Source organism: Arachis hypogaea, chromosome 16 (genome assembly GCF_003086295.3).
Source record: "Arachis hypogaea cultivar Tifrunner chromosome 16, arahy.Tifrunner.gnm2.J5K5, whole genome shotgun sequence".
Classification (NCBI taxonomy): Eukaryota; Viridiplantae; Streptophyta; class Magnoliopsida; order Fabales; family Fabaceae; genus Arachis; species Arachis hypogaea.
In genome coordinates, this window is record NC_092051.1 from 145,806,602 (window position 1) to 145,822,753 (window position 16,152).

At 26.7% G+C, this 16,152-nt stretch overlaps 1 non-coding gene across 1 annotated transcript; it reads left to right on the top strand.

Moving 5' to 3' along the window:
* The first annotated feature begins 7,767 nt into the window (after positions 1 to 7,767).
* Positions 7,768 to 7,840, top strand: TRNAA-UGC (transfer RNA alanine (anticodon UGC)). The gene has a single exon. It is a non-coding gene; the product is annotated as a tRNA-Ala (tRNA).
* Positions 7,841 to 16,152: the final 8,312 nt, after the last annotated feature.

Consider the following 16,152-nt stretch of genomic DNA (forward strand, 5'->3'; position numbering starts at 1 on the left):
ACATCGGGTTTATTTGATATCAATTAAAACTTATACACTTTTGAGTTATAATTATACTGGATAAAAATTGGGTGAAAATTAGGCCATTAACATTATATTATATTAATATTTTTTTGTAAGTTAGCATGTAAAAATATATAAATTTCCAAGACTTCAACCATTATTTGACATGGTAACATTCACTTAGAAAAATATAACAAAAATCAACTATTCTCTAAAATTAAAGCTTAACCATAATCAATACTAATATTGTCTAATAACACCAAATATTTAAATCAATACAAATAACACAATATTATACAATAGTATAAAATCTTATGTATTTTAAACATAAAATATTAACTTATAGTCTTATATATAATGACTAATAACACAAAATATTAAGGTTTACAATACTTAAATTCCACATAATAATTGCCATCATCCATCACTAATAACACAAAATATTAATTGTGTACGATGACCGGCCCACTGGGCCGATTTCGGGTGACCCGAGCTATGGCTCGAACCCGACCCAAAATAATAATCGAGTCTATTTTTTAGACTCTTACCCGACCCTAAACCCAATAAAATTACACCAAATTAGTCCCTAAAGTATTTAGGACCGGGTCGGATTTTCGAGTCGGACCGGACCATGCACACCCCTAATTATTAGTTTTATAGTGTAATTTTATTTTTTTGTCATTATTTTTAATCATGAGCTCAATTTCTTTAATCTAACCATCTAACAACATATTTTTAGGGATAAAATACATAAACAAACCAAATAAAAATTAATATTATATAATAATCCTAAATATAATAACGTTACATTATTGTTCCGATTGTGTTTTTATATAAATCGAATCTATTAATTTCGATTTACACTTTCTCAAGATAAATCGAATTAATAAAATTCAAATTAAGAGAAATATATAAATCGAATTATATAGGTTCAATTTAGTATGCCTAACATAGTAAAACGAGTAAATAGCCAAAATCGTCCCAAAAAGATATCCCGATCTCTATTTTAGTTCTCGAAAGATAAAGATAATCAAAATCGTCCCTGAAAGATACACGATTGATCACGTTAGTCCTTCCGTCAGTTGGATGATGACGTGTCACGTTAAGTACCACGTGGCATATGATGACGTGGATGACTAATGCCACGTGTCAAAAGATAATTGGTTGACATGTTAGATCAGTAACACCTGGCATTTGACGTGTAAAAAAATTATTTATAATCAAAATAGTCCTTGAAAGATACCCCGTAAGTCATTTTCATCCCTGAAATTTTAAAAATTAATCAAATTAGTCCTTATATAAGTTTTTTTTATTTTTTCTTGATAATATTAAATTTAAAATATTTTTTGATACTACTAATTTTAATAAAAATGTAATTGACAATTAAAAAATTAGTAATTGTATCTTTTCTTCTTAAAAAATTTTTCAATAAAATTACTCTCTCCTTTAATTCTTCTCAAAATCTCTGTTATTCTTTTCTATTCTAAAACTTTTTTTTACATTATTATTACATTTTGCTGGAATATATATATACTCAAAAGTTAAAATATTGAAAGTCAAAATTCAAGAAGATCCACAAATTTTGCTTCAATTTCAAACTTTACAAAATATTAAAAATTTGTTGCTTAATTATTATTATTATTATTATTATTATTATTATTATTATTATTATTATTATTATTATTATTATTATTATTATTATTATTATTATAATATATGCTAAACGAATTCCTTCTTAAGCTATTACATGCAAATCATAATAAATTTTTGTGTGTTTCATATGTTTGAGATAGATTATATAATTTTTTTTTAATATCACTATCATTACATGCTATATGTAAGTAATACCGTAATGAAAAAAAAAATATGTAGTAAAAAAAAATAGTGGTATAACTTTGTTTAGGTTAACATACATAAATTTTGATTTTAAACATATAACTTTGTTTAGGTTAACAAATACATTCATTTCAATTTTCAATTTTGAGTATATATATATATATATATATATATATATATATATATATATATATATATATATATATATATATATTCCAGCAAAATGTAATAATAATGTAAAAAAAAGATTTTAGAATAGAAAAAAATAAGAAAGATTTTGAGAAGCATTAAAGAAGAGAGATAATTTTATTGAAAAAATTTTTAAGAAGAAAATATACAATTACTAATTTTTTTTATTGTCAATTACATTTCTATTAAAATTAGTAGTATCAAAAAATATTTTAAATTTAATATTATTAAGAAAAAAACTTATATAAGGACTAATTTTATTAATTTTTAAAATTTCAAGGATGAAAATGACTTACGTCTGAACTTTGAAAGACTATTTTTATTATAAATAACTTTTCTACGTGTCAAGTGCCACGTGGCATGCCAGATGTCACTGATTTGACACGTCAACCAATCATCTTGTGACACGTGGCATTAGCCCTCCACGTCATCATATGCCACGTCGCACTTAACGTGACATGTCATCATCTAACTGACGGAAGGACTAATGTGACGAATCGTGTATCTTTCGGGGACAATTTCGATTAACTTTATCTTTCGAAGGGATATTTTGATTAACTTTATCTTTCGAGGACCAAAATGGAGATCGGGGTATCTTTCAGGGACGATTTTGGATATTTACTCATAGTAAAACAATAAAATGACTAGCACATAGTAAATCGAATGGATTTAATTCAATTTAGAGGCAATTTACACGGTAGTTAAATCGAATGTATTGCTTTAATTTATTTTCAATACACCTATATATACAATTCGAATTGAATTGTTTGGAAATACAATTCACAATCTTTCCCACCACCAAAACGCATTCTAGAGACAAAAAAAAGTTAGGCAACAACACCACAAGATTTAAAACTGCGCACATGAAAGATGACACGAATTATATCTATCGATTGAATAAAGTTGTCCATAATACTGATGGTATTAATGAAATGGTTAATGAATACTTTTTTTTAAAGATAGATTACAAATGTTATTAATATTAAGCCGCTTAGAATATTTGTTTATAAATGTTTGTTAGAAATTAGAATTTTTTAACTATAAATAGTGGTTAGATTAGTGATTATAAATATCTGTTAGTTAGAGTATTGAGTAGAAGACCTGTTAAAATTTATAAGTTATAAATGTTATATTAAGTAGTGAAAAATAGTATAGTTGAAATTTAATTTAAGGGTACCCTTAATTTAACTCGAAAGTGTAAGTAATAACAGTAATTGAGGATGTGGTATGTTTTACATTAATTATTTTCTGTTAGAATTTTTTGCGTTAGGTCCATTTAGATTTAGGTCGGATTTTTTTTTTTTTTTTTTGCTTGTAAGATTATTTGTTTGGATTTAGGGCTTTTTTTTATTAAGACATGCATTATTTAATATTCATTTAGTGAACAATTTTGTTATGGTTCTTAGAAAGAACCAACATCTCTTGAGTCTGTTCGAATTAGCCTCATCCATAGTAGTCTGGATCCTAGTAGTCCTCAAACGTCTTTTAGAAGCACGTCCCTTGGTAGGATCGAGTATGACTGTCGGACTATCGTATGGTGGATAAAATTCCTCGGGGATTGGAGGTGTGAATTTCATCTAATAGACATTAAACATCGAGTTAAGGCGATACACCTCATGAACATAGGTTACCCAACTCATATGTGAGTATGCACAGCATGCTAAGGCATGGCGACATAGATAATGAAGTGCATAAAAATATCCACAATCACATGTCTGGTTCCTGAGGGACACTCTGTAAGAGCTAAGTGAAAAGCTATCAGTCGGAGTGGTCTCAACCATAGTAAACTCATAATTATCTCTATCATACAAAGTCACTGTGAAACACCTTGAAGCTTTCAAATTAGCATCTACTGCCTTCATTAAATGCTGACTAAATTGCTGTTCGATTTCTAACTGTGCCTCTACCTCTCTCTCCTTCCGAACAAATAACTCGGCCAATCCCCCATAGGTGAATTTTAGCAACGAACAAACTAGAAGGTTCCTTACACCTTTTAGTATAGAGTTTACACACTCGGAGATGTTAATAGTCATATGCCTGAATATCCACCTTCATCTCGATACTGAGTCCATTACTCATATTCAATCTTGTTCGCTCAGTCACATATTGCAAGGTCTTCAGTGGAAAATGTCAAACTAGTAGTCAAACTCGATCTCAGTCTTGGCATAAGCAGCATTCACTAAAAATTTCTGTGCATCCTTGCCCTTAAAACTCAGGACGAAATTTGCCGTCACATGTCGGATACAAAATGTCCAATAGGCATTAGGTGGATGCCAACCGCCATCAGGAGTCTCCAAAGCAGCCTTGATTCTGTTGTGCCTATTCAATATAACGAGATTACCCGGCTGAGGTGTTATGTGCTACCGAATGTGAGATAGAAAGAACGACCACGACTCCGTATTCTCACCCTCCACAAGTGCGAATGCAATAGAAATGTTGTTGGAATCGTCGTCCTGAGCAATTGCAACAAGCAATGTACCCCATATTTACTGTACAAGTGGGTCCCATTAATACTAACCAACAGCTTACAATGTCTGAAAGACTTGATATACGGTGAAAAAGTCCAAAAAAGCTAATGGAAATAAGCTGATGACTTATCGACTTGTCCACCAACTCGCACAGGGCTCATTTTCATTGGTGCAACACTACCTGACATCATTATCTGCACACCCAGTACCCATATCGGCAACTCATTATACAACTCTTTTCAATCTCTGTAAATCTATGCCACGGACTTCTGCTTAGCCAACTAAACCCTCCTGTAAGTCGGTCTGAATCCAAAATGTGCATCTGTCGCATTTTGTAGTACCTTGATCGACATGGCAGCAGTAGCTCTAATCATAGTTAGTATGAAAGCCAATATAATATGATAATCAAGCATCATGTGATCGCTAGATATCGACGTGGTCAAGCAAATATTTGGTTCATTGTACCGTCTTACCTCCAAAATACCCTTTTGTTGGCTAAGAGTGATCCGAATCAACTATGTGTAATCATTGCCAAAATCCTTACGCTTCTCACGGTACTTGCAATGATCATATTTTAGCACTTTATATTCAACCCCACGGCAAATGCTATAAGTCTTCACGCTTAAGACGACCTTCTCTTTATCCTAAAAATGTTGACAAACTTGGAACTTAGCTAGACCTCCTGTATCCTGTATATCTTTGGACCCAAATCCAGAAGCTACTCTCGATAATCCTTGATGTGTCGTGGCCTCCAAATCTAAAGTCGAAAAGTGTGGGGGGATACTATTGAGTTCCTAAACTAGCTAGAGGTTCCCCCACTATCAATTGAAATACTCCTCGCTATATCATCATCACTATCATCAACAATTGTGGCGAGCTCCACATCATCATCATCATCCCACAGTACATCTTCGACACCATCTGGTGCTCCACCCTCCCTAGAAACTGGGGTCATAACAGGAGTATCGACCATCGCAATAGCAATAGCAAGCTCATCGAAGGGTCGAGTATCAACTATTTGTCCTTCAATATCGCAGTTTAGGTCAGCTATGAAGGATAGAGATATAACCAAAACTACCTCAGGTGCAATGACAGGCACAGATGATAAGTCACCAAGAGGTATTGAACTAGAGACGGTTGGCATTGCTAAAGATTGAGGATTCTGGTTCGATCATCCCGAATTACAAACCACATCTCCAAACTTGGCCAATATCTCAGGGGTCCTTACCTCGAAAATTTGACGACAACAGTGGAATAAAACTTGCAAATCTTTGTCAATGTCTATGACGAAAGAATTGTACTTCACACCTTCACGTACTATAGAAATAGGAATTTTATAGAATAACTTCTCCACCTGTTTCATGCCTGTAGTCCTAATTTTTGGATTATAGTATTCCAAAACTTAATGAAACTCATAGAAAGTTTGATAAAAATACTCAACGGATCCTTATTAATAAATTTTATTCCCTTTCGCATTTAATTTTTTTTAAATCGACTCTTTATAGTGCACAAGAATTAAAAAACTATTATCACTAGGCATTGTGAGTCCCACTATGATAAGGATTTCATGTTTAATTCATATTTATATATGTAAGTATAATAATAAATCGAATTAATCTCTCTCTCTCCCTCTATCTATCTATCTATCTATCGAATTATTATGATTCAATTTAGCTACGTTTTCTCACATGAAGTAAATCGAATGTAATTGTTTTAATTTACACCATGCAACGCTTTATTTAGGTAAATCGAATCCATTAATTAATATCGATTTATGTATTCTAATGCTAAATTGAATTGAGTAAATTTGATTTACATAAATGATGGAATAAATTCAATTTACATTGAAAAAAGATAAATCGAGTTAATTTGCTTCGATTTATATAATTTTATTGTCAAAATTGGACATGAATGTAACGTTATTGTATTTAGAACTATTATGTAATATTAATTTTCATTTGCTTTGTTCATGTGTTTTATCCTATTTTTAGCTTATATTTTTAAATATTAATGACTAACTATTAGTTAAAAACAATAAATTTTATCAATCATCTTACATTTTTTTTATTTTTTAACATTTAGATTTTTTTCTGTTTCACAAAATACTTAGTTTATTTATACTAGTTAAGAATTCTTAGTGCATTTTTCACATTTGAACAAATATTAAATAGTACATTAATAAAATTATTAAATTATATTTAAATTTGTTAATTATCAAAATTCATTTTGAGATATCCGAAACTAATAAATTTATATAATATTAGGAAATGTTATATAATATTATAAATTTGTAACTTTAAACTAATTTATAAAAAATACAGACTTGAAAGATATGATAAAGAAAACCACGACTGATATTATTACTTTATTAATTATTTTTCGTAATAATTGAAGCATAATAATTATTCCCTTTCATCATAATTTATGCAACCATATAAGTGGTTCTCACTTCTCAGATGAAATTAAACATGCATAAGCAACTGCTTCAACGTGCGGTCCGCTTGAAAATCAACAAGCACTGATGATATTGCACTAACTAAAATGGTGGATACTCTTGTGATCCCATATTCCTACAAAAATAGAATTATAAATTATTAAATAGTTTAATATATTTGATTAATTATATTTAACTAATTATCTGAAAATTTAAAATGTCATTTTTGTGTGAGTATTCTCCAACTAAAATAGATGCAACTCCATAAGTTGAACAAATTATATATCAATATAAATAATACACAGAAAAAATGAGATTTTTTTTTCAGAAATAAAATAAAAAAATTATATTCCTCCAAATACCATTTTTAAATTTTAATTCTCTAAATACGATTTTTTTTTTGGAACAAGTTCGTCGCACCCTCAACGAACTCTATAAAAATTATAGAATTCGCCTTATTCCCGCAAGGTGAACTCTCTTAAAAAATCATTGAAAAAGTCATACTTGTTGTCGGTGTATTTTTGTGTATTTTATATACTATTTGTAGATCTTATACTATTTAAAAATAATAATAATTGATTAAAAATATGAGGTTTAAAATATTTGAATGGAGTTCGTCAGGATAAAGCTAATTCTATAATTTTGTTAGAGTTCAGGGGTACAGCAAACTTGCTCTGAACAAAAAGATGTATTTATAGAATTAAAGTTTAGAAGTGGTGTTCGAAAAAATATAAATTTTTTTTATTTTATTTCTGAATGATGCTGAAATTAAACTGCCGATATACATGTCTAAATTAAACCTTTTGATGAACCATAACATGCTTTAACTGTTCGTCGGGGGATGTAGCTCAAATGGTAGAGCGCTCGCTTTGCATGCGAGAGGCACGGGGTTCGATCCCCTGCATCTCCACTTTATGTGTTTAAAACTGGCATCATCTCATTCCTAATTTAAAAAAAAAAAATTGCTTTATGTGTTCTGTTAAGTGTTAACTGAGGATGCATCATCTCATTCCTAATTTTTTAAAGAAAAATTGCTTTATGTGTTCTGTTAAATGTTAACTGAGGATGCTGAAATTAAATTGTCCTTCTTTCTTTTATTGATAGCTAACAAAAATGGATTTTATTTTTTCTAATAGTAAAAATGTTTTACCTTTTTAAAATAAAACAAATTAATTAAAGTTTTTCATTTATATTTTACGTCATTTTCTAAAGAAACGTGTCTAACTTAAACTAAATATGATACAACACCTATTTGTGATAGGAGCGAAAAAGCAAGCATCTTTTTCTCAAATCACTATATGCTATAAATTAAATGGACCCCTAATTATTATTATTGATCATACTAACTGTGGACTTGTTAACTTGCGCTGCTATCCCATGTTCGGGAACGATGCTATTAACAGAATTATAGTTTTCAATTATTATTCTCAGGACCACACAGAATTTTGGTGTCTCTTCGTACATAAATAAAAAATTAATAATTTTAATAGTACATAAGATTTTATTCTGATAAACCCTACAACAATAATTATACACCACGAGATCTTTCTAAGTTCGCATAATAATATGGGTCATGTATGTTATTATTATATTTATATATATAGTAATATCATATATATCGCTCCTTACATTGATTTTCTGTCCCAACACCAATAATTTCGTTCACAAACAATAATAATAATAATGATCATATAAAAAGTTTCTATGATAGATTTTGATAACTCAGAAAAATCTCAAAGCACTACTCATCATTTATATTTAGATTATATGAATAATCGTTTTCTTAAAAAGCTAAGGTAGCAAAGGGCAATTAAAACGGTACATAAGGACCACAATCCTAGCAATATATATGGTCCTCAAATATAGCACATGCATCTGATGAAGACTAATTAAAATAAATACATATAAATACTTGGTATAACAAGCCAAAAGATTAATTAATAATTAAAATATATGAAGTAAAAAAATGTAACCGAATATATATTGATATTTTGTTTTTGAAAATAAATAACATAAATGAATAAAAGATTAAATGTAAATTATGAAACAAAGGTATGTGAACAAAAAAAGTATGAGTCAATTACTTTAAATTTTTTATGAGAAAAAATGTTAATAATGATTGAAGTTAATGACACTACGGATACACTTTGTGCTAAATAATGTGTGCGGCGACTTATAGTAAGAAATTAAAGCAAACAACAAGCTAAGTGAGGGGTAAAGAAAATGATAAGTAGGACTAATTAATTAAAGGTTTATTATGCTTTCTCTTAATTATTTTATTGTTCTTAATTTGTATGATATTAATATTTAAGTTATAAATTATATAAATTGGATACAGATGGTTCATTTTCATGGCATTGTTTGTTATATAAATATGTTAAATAAGCTTTTATTATATATAGGTAAGATTTATTTTTTAAATCATAGCTTTATGATCTAACTTAGCTTGTGAGTTTTAATTGACTTTAACTTATTAAAAATTTAAAATACACTTATATTATCAATAAATCAATCTCAATTCTAATAAGTTGTTGGGTAACTATATATGTTAATTTGTTCTCGATTCACCCGTTTTGAATTCATGTATACAAGTATTATTTATGAAGCTGAACTTATTATTTTAGATAATTATACGAATCCATTTAAATTAATTGAGGAATTAATTTATTTGTCTACTTAAATAAATATTAAAAATTTAAATTTTATTTTATAGATACAATAATTTAATTAATATTACTTTTTTTAAATAGAATTTTAATATACCACAAATTAATTTTTATCTTATTGAATACAATTGAAAAATACGGTTAAAAAAATACTAAATACATATACCACATATCAATACCCTAATTTCAAGCCGATAAACTTCTGAACCAACAAATTTCTTCTAAATCAACAATAATTTGTCCGTTTTTATGTCCGACAACTTATTTTGTCTATTTGACCCTTACTTAAAAGGATTAATGAGATAATTATTACAGCAACCCAATTTTATTATTTTAGTTATTTTATTTGTAAGACAAAATGTATTTATTTAATCAAAACATGTTCTAATGAGTAATAATTCAAATGATATAGTCTTTTTAAATTTATTTAAAAGGTTACGGTTTCAGTATTCTATCTTTAGTAAACAAAAAAATCAAGACAAGTATATCTTTGGTGAATGGTGAGGGATCATGGCATAAGTGGCGTTCACATGGGTCCACAAAATCCTCTAATCATAAGTTTGGTGAATGCTGATATATATACTATGCCATCTCGTGCTCATCCAATATGGTATCTCATATCATATTATATTATATTATTATTCTGATAAAGTTCTCTGGGTGCAAAATAAGAAAGGGTGCCATTTCTCTTTTCTAAATCATAATTGGTATCAGCAAGTCCAAAAGTGGCGTTAATATAGGTAGCATAAATGCATAATGACACGATAACTTGTAGTTAATTATGTCCAAAAGCTAAGTTAACAGCTTAATTTAGATTTTTTTTTAAGATAGGGCATTCGAATCTGCAATTTTCAAGTGAGTATGAAGATATTATATTATTTAAGTTATAATTTATTGATAAAAATTTAATTTAGATTAATTAATAAAAAATTAATCAATATATTTTAATATTATATAAAATTATTATTAATAAAAGTTTTAAATTTTTTATTTTAATATTAAAATAAAATCCTAAACACTAAAAATTTTAAATTTTTAATAATAATAAATTGAGTAAAGTATTAAATTAGTCTTTTATGTTTGTGTATAATTCTATTTTGATATTTAAAGTTTAGAATGTCTTATTTAAATGCAAAAAAGTTTTATTTGACTTCAATATAATCTCATTGTGAGGTCAAAGTTAAATAATTAACTGAAATGTCATACATGACAGTAGTACAAAAATAAAGTCGATAATTTGGGGAATAAGTACAAACTTTAGAGGCACAAAATCAACTGTGATGTATCAATACATTTATTTATTATTCTTTTTATAATTTAAATAAAATATTTTCTATAAAACTAAAAAAAATAATAAACAAATATATTAGTATATTTACAGTTGATTTTGTACCTCTAGAATTTGTATTTGTTCTCTAAATTATTGACTTTGTTCTTATATTGCTGTTATGTATGATATTTTGTTAATTATGTAACTTTGACTTCACGATGAGATTACATTTAAGTTAAATGAAATTTTTTTAAATTCAAATATGATACTTTAAATCTTAAAGACTAAAACAGAATTACGTTTAAATATAGAGGATTAATTTAGTACTTTATCCATAATAAATATATTAAAAACTTAAATTTTATATATTTTCTATAAAACATTTTTCAATTAATAACTTTAATGTATGTGTTGGCTAAACTTTTAATTAAAAGGGATGTCACAACAACTTTTTTGTCTAATCAATAATCATATGCGCATGTGTGTATAAGCCTATAAGGTGGAATCATGGGTGAGATTAGGCGTGGGCATAAATAGCCCATCTATCGCAATATTAATAATTAATAATTATAATAATTATTAAGAGTTTGATGGAAGAGGGTCCCAAGTTTTTTAAAATGGTTGGAGTGTGAGGTGACTTGTCTCCTGGCAAAACTTGCCATTGGGGACCATGTGGCTTCTTTTATGGCTAAACCCTAATGTGGTTCTTGCTCATCCTTTGACTTTATCTTTAGATTTTAATTTTATAATTGTAGGTTAAGTTTTGATTGAGATATAAATGGATAGATGTTATTTCGTTACAATAATGCAACTGGCTAAAGGTTTTAAGATCTTAAAGATTAACATGATTTGTGCACGCTTGTAGTGAGCTTTTTCATCACTTCTACTATATTGTCCATAATCAAATACACACACACACACACACACACACACACACACACATATATATATATATATATATATATATATATATATATATATATATATATATATATATATATGTTTCAAAATAGTTAATTAGTAATGAATTCTCTCATTTTTTCTCAAATTGATATTATATAAAATATTATATAATAAAAGATCACATTTGACAAGATTACTTGAGATAAAAAAAATAAATTTAAAAAAGTTTTATGAGTAGAATTTAATTTTTATACATTAATAATATAAAAATAGTTTTATATTATTATTTAATTGGATATTATTATATTAATGAAAATAATTAATTTTAAATTATTTATTTGAAAAATTATTTAAATTTATAAATTTAATTGAATAATTTTATAAATTTTTTTCCATCATAAATGTAATATACCACATCTTTTATGGGACAATTCACCTAAATAAAATAAATAGATCAAATATTTACTCAAATACAACAATTGAAAATTGATTACTTAGTTGTCCTATTTTTTATTCTATGTAAACTGTGTAACCCCTCCCAGTTTTTACAAAAGAGCAATGCTAGGGAGCCAGCAACTTTTGTGATTGTTAGCCATCAACTAACCATTAATGATGATTTGATGGTGTGAGATTGATGTGAGATTTCATCCAATGACTCACCTTTCTCTGCTGGTTACATGCTGGCCAAAATTCAATAAAATTGCTGTCCCTAAACTTTCCCTTTACAAAAATATGTAAACTGTAGTACCTCTTCCACAATTTATGAAAGAAAAAATGTGTGCTAGTACTCCTTCCACAGTTTACAAAGAAAAATCTGTGTGCATAAAACGTGGTATCCCTTCCACAGTTTACAATGAAAAAAATGTGAGCACAAATTGTGGTACTTCTTCCACGGTTTATGAAAAGCTATATATATACGTAACCCGCGAAACCGAACGATGGATTATGGGTGTGTTTGGAAAACTGTTGGAAGGGAAGAAGCATGTTTAAATTTCTTGAAAGCTTCAACTTTTGGTTTGGCAAATTTTTTTTTTCGTGAACGCAGAAGTGATTTTGCTGCCAAAAAACCACGTTTACAAGAAGCAACTATTTGTAGCTTCTGCGTTTTCTTAACTGACTTTTAGCCATAGATACTAACAATTTATTTACCTTTTACCAACTTTATCCTTTATATATGTTATTATATTATTGATAAAATTCTTGTTATTTCTAGTTATATGAGTTCTATTTTCTATTATTTATTATTTTTATTTTTTTCAACTATTTATTTGACATTATACACTTTTATAATAGTGATTTTTGTGTATTGTGTTTGTTATTATCTTTTTATAATATAATTTATTAATTCTATTAGCTAAAGTAAATTAAACAAAAAATTAACTGTAAATAATAATAAATAAAAAAAATTATAACATACTACAAAACGAGTACCAAAAATACTAAAAATATATTATATAAAAAGATCATCAAGAACTTTTATATTTGTTTCAATCACTATAAAGTAAATATTTAATTTTTTTTATTATTTTCAGTATTTTCATTTATAATTGTAATTCTCGGATACTATATTTTAGTGTAATCTTTTATAATATAGATTATGATTCCATTAAAAAAGATAAATTAAATAAAAAATTAATCATAGATAATAATAAAATCATAAAAGTTGAATTCCAAATTAATATTAAGAATAAGATTATTGAGAGTACTAGAATAAGAGTACGATGTAAAAAATACTAAAGTAACATTTAATACTTAGAAAATGTAACATATTTGATTAAATATTATTTTATATATATATATATATAATTTATATTTTTATTTTTATTTAAAAATATATTTTATCTATTTTTATATGTTATTTTTATTTTAGTAAATAAATATTAATTTTATTATAAAATTAACTAATAAGATGTATTTAAATATCTAAATTAAAATAATAGGATAATATAAAAAAAATTTAAGTTGATGTCCATTTTAATAATTTTTTATTTAAAAGTGATTTTAAACGGTATAAGCCAAACAACATTTATTTTATTATAATCCATTTTGATACAAAAATTACCAAACATAAATCACTTTAATACAAACTTACTTTTGATCAAAATCAAGTTTGCAAAATCAATTTTATGCAAACGGGAATCCAAACACACACTATATTGTTGAGTGTTAAAGTTGTTGGAGGTGAGAGCATTTGGAAGAGAATCTGGGAGCATCGAAATCTGGCGTGGTGGAGTCATGAAAACCAAGATTGCATGTACCCATTGAATGGCGTTGCTCACGTGGCCGGCAACATCAACCAATAGGTTAATTTTTCATATGCTAAAATTTTATTAGTAAGGAGTTAAATATTTTTGTTAATTTATGTGTTAAAATATTATGTGTGCTTTGTGTAATTCGTAAATAATTTATAGTGTAGTGATTTGTACACTAAATTTTTATTAGTATCGAATTAATTTTTTCGATAATGAACCAATTTTTTCGTTAATGAATCGTATTTTTTTTAAATTTGATGTGTGTTGAATTAATTTTTTCGTCAATGAACTATATATTTTTTAAATTTGATTAATGTCGAAATAATTTTTTGTTCCACATGTTACAGCGGTGTATTTATAGTGTTAGGAGAGAATTCACCCAATTGCTCCCAAATACTTAAAGTTTATGCAGTATGCTGTTCTTTAGATCTGATAACATATTTGATATGGCAGAAGTTGCTTCTGGATGAAGAAGGATTGGAAGATAATGATGTTTCCGTGTGAAACGAAGAAGAAGGGAATAAAAGTAACTGTTTGATCAAATTCAAACCGATTTTTTAAATAAACTATCTATCTATAACAATATATAATGGCAATACATGGGTTTGGTGTCCAATTTTTTTTTTCAGTATTACTCTCTCTAATTAACTTCTCCACTTAATGTCAGTTATCTCTGAAAAACTCTCATTACTCCACTTGGCCACTTGACGTACTTGTCACCTCTTGACAGTGTATTATGGTTGTTAATTGTTCCCTTAAAAAATTTACGCTATTAATTTAATATTTGAATTTTTTTTATTGTTGTTAATTCTTTACTAAAAAAATTTACACTATTAATTTAATATTTGAATTTTTTTATTATGGTACTATTTTAATGTACTCTAAATTTTTATTATGTATTTATAATTTTGATAAAAATCATTCTTAAAAGAAATATTAATCTTATTTTTTAATTTTTTTTGTCCAGATAATATTAAATTATTTATATTAAAAGATTTACGAAATTTAAAAAATATTATTTATATGTTAAAAATCTGTTTTTAGATATTAAGTATTAGAATTGGTCCAAATAACATTGGTTAGTTGTGTATATATATTCCATTAGTTTGTTAATTTTATCTTTTGAATTATTTTTTATTATTGTACTATTTTAATGTACTCTAATTTTTATTGTGTATTTATAATTTTAAAAATAATCATTAGAAGAAATATTAATTTTATCTCTTAAATTTTTTAGCTTTGACAATATTAACTAATTTATATTAAAATATTTAGATAATTCCAAAACTATTATTTATACTATAACAAAATAACAATATACAAAAAAATATGGGAGTTTGATGTTCAATTTTTTTTATTCAGTGAGTTCTACTTGACAGTTGTTGTATAAAATATTTATTTAAAAATATTAGTAATTTTTTATTTAATTTATACGGTAAATAATAATATTTATGTAATTTTATTTTATTTAGTATCAAATAAATTTAGATTTGAATTTTCTTTTATTCTTTTCGAATTGAAATAGTCTCATTGCATGATTGACAACTTCGATTTCTATTATAATAACTATTTTTTCTATTATTTTCTATTTACTATTTTTTTTATTTTTGTCATAATAACTTTTTTTATCTATACCAATATATAATGGGATAGAAAAGTTTGGTATCCAATTCCTTCTCCCTATTTTATCCCTATTTCTTTTTTATTTTTGTTACACATTGAATTTAATATAACAAACTGTTACCACGTCCTCAATTTTTTATTTTTTTATAAAAGAATTTATCTCACGACAGAGTATTAAATTGATTCATTTTCAACCCACGACATATTTTAAAACTGATTTACTTCTAATAAAAAACTGCTTCCACTACGTACTCAATTTAAAAACTGAAACCCCAACAGAATTAAATACTTTTTCACTTTCAATTTTGGTTTCACAAACCAGATTCGACAAGGAAAACAAGTTGCCATATCAACTGACTCCAATTTCAACTCAAATGCCAAACGCATGTAGAGGTACTCGATTAACTACAAACATAGAAGTAGTCCAGTTGACTACAATTAAACAAATGACTAGAGCTACCACCCATCATCAATTTGATACAGGTAATACGATAACTAATTTTCTTTG